Source organism: Nothoprocta perdicaria, unplaced genomic scaffold, assembly GCF_003342845.1.
Source record: "Nothoprocta perdicaria isolate Ctin4 unplaced genomic scaffold, notPer1 scaffold_1, whole genome shotgun sequence".
Taxonomy (NCBI): Eukaryota; Metazoa; Chordata; class Aves; order Tinamiformes; family Tinamidae; genus Nothoprocta; species Nothoprocta perdicaria.
Genome location: NW_020454093.1, coordinates 12938648 through 12943608, shown reverse-complemented (window position 1 = coordinate 12943608; position 4961 = coordinate 12938648).

The following is a 4961-nucleotide window of genomic DNA, read 5'->3' as shown; positions in this document are numbered from 1 at the left end:
TTTAAAMGTATAGTTTATGGAAAACCATATCCTTATGTTGAATCCCTTGAAAATTACTTGCTCCTTGAGTTTTAATAACAAATTCATCACACACACACACACAAAAAACCTGTTAATCAATGACAAAAAGGAATTTTGTGTTTCATTTTGTAAGGGTTAGATCTTGTTCCAGAAAAAAATGTTCATCAAAATCACTTTCTGTACAGATATCTGGAGGATGTTTTGTCAAATACTAAGCATGCTGCTTAAAGTGTTTTCATGTGAAATGCTTTATTGTAATGAAAATCTTGAGTCTTACGTTGATGATATGTTTAAGCAGTTGTATGGACCAAAATCATTTTGGAGATCACAATTAAACGGAAATGTTCTGCTTGATCTCAGAAGTTTATGCAGTTCTGCCATTCCRTGCCAACTCCTCACCTTAATAAGCCACCCATTCCAGAACAGTTTGCACTTAGCTACTCTCGAGATCTACTTTGCTCTGCAAGTTTCCAAAACACCAGAGCACAATCACCATCAGCAAGAGGAAACTATCCTCCAAAACTGCCCTGAGGACATCCACACAGAGCCAGCAAAATTCCTCATACAATAAAAGAAAAATGATCAATACGTTTTCCATTAACAGGGGAGCAGTTGAGCTTTATGATGCAAGGGGAAAGTGGAGTTAACTCTCTGCACAAATATTTGCTCCAGAAATTACTATTTACTAGGGTAAGGGGGAGAACGGTATTACCCAACTTTCTACTGCAGCTAAAGATCTGTGCAAATTCTTTGCAGTTAAACCACTCAGCTACGGTCTATTGCTTTACTAGTGACCAACAACTACAACACACTTGCTCATTTCCCAAGGCAGGATGCAGTGTTTGATAGAGCAGGCAGGTCGAATGGCCTATGCACATCCAAGACAACACTTTGGAGGTGAGATGAAACAACACACCAGTAATATTGGTGCTGAATGTAATGACAGAATCGAAGAGCAACAATGCATAATAAAAGTGTACAGTATTTACATGAGTAAAACCTATAGTTTACTGACAAAACACAAGTACATGTGGCCATCTTAACTAGCAGACCTTCTGGCAAAACGTGTTTCTTGGCACGYGTATGCTGGGCATTTGGTCCTGCTCCTGCCCCCAGCATTGCTGGCAACAGGGATTTAGGGACGGGATTCAGAGCACAGCAGATCATCAATAATTCCCTCAACACTAACTCAAGGATTGCCAATCAACTTACATGTCAAAACATCTGCTGAGGAACAGAACTACCTACAAGAGCTCTCAACCTCAGCGCACCAACACTAAAGAGGCAGCATCTTTTAACACTCAGAAATAAGCACAGGCAGCTGTTTGGATTAGCCTGGCGAGCAGGGCTGGGCAGGGTGGCACCCTGCACCCCCCACCGGCCAGTCCCAACCGGCTTTGGAGTCCCCCTCCATCCCCACTCCACACAGACCACGCATAAACTACTGAATTCTCCTTCTCAGCTTCCTTTAGGGTGTAACCAGCCCAGTAAAGCAAGTAAATAAACTGGATGTTCATAGAAATTAGACACATGAAAGCTAAAAGATAATTTTCTTGCTAGGAGTTTTTTGAGAGTTTCCCTTTCCCATGCATAATAGCTCCCCTTCCACTCCCCACCTCCCAGAGACCCATGTACCCCTGACAGAGCCTGCCTTCCACATCTGCCTCCACTTAAGCGTTCATTAAAAAAAAAAAAAAAAAAAAAAAATCCCTGATCCGAATTACCTCTCCTTGACTCTGTCCTGCTTAGTTCAGTCAGCACCAACATTACAGCATCACACTCAACAGCCAGCCTGCGCCTACAAACGCTCAACCACAGCTTCACAAAAGCTTCACATCAGCAGGACGTTAGACTCCTCCACTCCATCCTTTTCCCAAAAGCCCAGGCCCAACTCAATCTGAGCCTACGTGCTGCAGCTTGGCTTGGAGAATGTACCCACCACAGGCAGGATGAGACTAAATTCCTGTTGGAGACAATAACTCCCAGTCAATAGTGCCGGCTAGCGGTGGAGTTTTAGACAGTTTATCATATCACAAATTGACAGTTTATCTTAAGCAGTACTGACTGGACAGGAAGAGTGGGGCTGTAGGAACCTGCAATAAAGCCAAATTTTTGCATCTCTCTTGCCTGCAACACAAGTACCATCTAACCCAAACTAATGCTACAGGTAAAATGTCAAAGCCTTAACAGTCTGACTGTAATCCACTATCTTCAAATGACAGCAGGTATCATTCCAACGAAGAAGCCTTCTATGAAGAACTGCAGCTCCTCTTCTGCTCCTAGACACAGCTGTAAATTTAATTTACTCAGGACAGGACAGATTTAATATCGAAGYCACTAAATACCATCAGGCCTCATCACTCCTAGTGGCAATTTCGGTAGATGTGGAAATGAACTACTGTGCCAATACGCTGCTCTCGAACCCAAATTCTGCCTCTCAGTCTGCAACTCTGATCTCTTCCCTCAATCTGCCACTCCCTACAATTTACGCTGCTCCGACTGTCCCTGCACTTGCAGACCAGTCTTAAAGCTTGGCCAGTCCATGTGAGAGGATTCAGCAATTGCCTGTTCTCATAGGCACCTTTTTCTTCTAAGCCTGTCTTCTCTGGATACACCAACAAAGGGCTCCAATCTATWTGAGAACATGGGGTTAAATAGCACTGATGTTTACGATAATCACATGCACTATCTGTAATCTGACAAACCAAACCTTTAAACTTCTGCTTTCTTCAATCCCACTCCTAACTACTCKTAGTTTCATAGCTATTACATGAATCATAATTGAAGTTTAATAGAGCACTTGACCTCAACACAAGCTTTTATCTCCTCCGCACTGGTTTAAGCACATATGGGACACACATCCTTTATTGTCAAGTAGAGCTTTCAACATTACCTCTCACCTTAGTCCCAGTACTACCAGTTTTCTGAAGAGACTAGGACTATTAAGCAAAACCACTAAGTTTCCTTCTTTCCTCAACTACTTCTAAAATCTAATGTTTTATCATGTTATGAAATTAGTCACTGTTAAATAGATTTGTGTTACCTAGATAAACTTTATCCATACTTTATCCTCTAATATCTTTAAAATGTATGTTTTATACAGACATTTATCTTTATCTAGACRAGTAGATTCATCCACCCTGTTTCAGTGCCTAAAGCCATCTGTCAGTCAGTCAGTCACTCACCTTAAGCTTCCTTTGCAGTCAATGGGAATAATTAGGCACTTTGGGAGGCTGATTCATCTCATGCTAAGATAGCCATCTAACATAAGGCATACGAATAGCCCTCTGAGGCTGTGCATTTTGTTCCACTGAACATAAACAGAATCAAAGCACAAAATTCAAATTTGAATGTTTAAAGATATTTAAAAATATGCAAAACTAATYGCACCTTAACTACTGTAGTCACGGAAACGTCCTCTTTACCTGCGCTGCAGCCCTTTGCTACCCGTTCAGGCAGACAGCTCCCCCAGAGCAGGATACACAGCAGCAGCCACTSACAGCACCGACCTGCTGCTGGCCAAGCGTGCGTGTGATTCACCACGTCCTACCTTCTCCCTTGGGTCTCTCTCATTTGAGTACTCTTGGATTGGTTAAAAGGGCTGAGCAAAACTTCTAGGTGCTTTTTCTTCAGATGTTTACTATACACATTAACATTTTCAGAAACACCTGATTAAAGGAGTATCATCCTAGAAGTCCATGGTATCTCCAAAGTACAAAAAGGCATCACCAAGCAGCAGAAAGTCAATATTTTATTCAAATGGATCAAAAAAATTCCATACATGCAAAACATGACATGCTGTACAAAAAAATAGATGCCAAACTTCCCAGGTTGAGAACAACACATCAGTCACAAGAACTTACCTGTTGCTTGTTACATTAATGTCATGACAATACCTAGAATTCACAGCCTAATCTAGTCAGAACAAAACACATTCAGCAGGAATTCTGCAAATCATTTCAGTGGGAGCAGATTCAGTGATAACATGGACTGTGAAGCGGTGGAGGCAGAGTCCTAGCTGTACGAGGAAACCCCAACACACACAAGCACACGAGGCAAAGAAAAGTGTTGGATTACAACTCATGAGAACACATACCTTACTGCACCTTGCACATATCTTCCTTAGTCAGATGACGGCTCCTCTTGGAAGAAATCTGTCCGTATCCTTTTTACTAACTCTTCCTGTGGCTACTCAGCTTGTCTTATTTGAGTTTTGTTAGAGAAAAAGGTTAGAAAATTCTTTAACAGAAACAATTCTAAACTGCTATCAACTAGTATGTTAATCAAATGTCTATTAAATAAGCACTTAAGGACCTGTCCCAGACCTGAATGAACAAATTCAAATGTAACATTGTGTTGTATTTGCATAAGATTCCACATATTTCAGTCACTGTAATTGTAATTATTTTGAATATTCAAACAATAAAAAGTAAAAGGATTGTGTGCACATAACTGTTCACAGATCTAAAAATTACTGTATATACAAAATAAGTTCAAGAATAATCTTGCAGAAATTAATGAAAACACAGTAACGTAAATACAACACTGCAATTATATCTATTTCTGTACAGACTGTAAATGTCCTCTAAAGACTTAACAAGGTTCAAATGAAACTATGATCTGAGCTAAATAATTTTTCTAGAATATATTTACTTTTGACTATTTTGCTAGGCTTCTCTAGCAAATCATTTAATTTCTTCTCAAAATGTGCCTTGAAACATTTTCATTTTTGATTTTAATTACAAACATTTTAATTTTAAAAAGACAAAAGAAATATTAAAAAGGCAAAGATGACTGATCCCAGACTGTTCCCCTTTGCTACAAACCTATCTTTGCCATGCACATATTTTGATTATTAACCAATTAAACATATGAAAATTATCCAATTATTCTGCAAAAATATATGTTCCCATACATACCCTGAAGTCTCTGGGAATTCC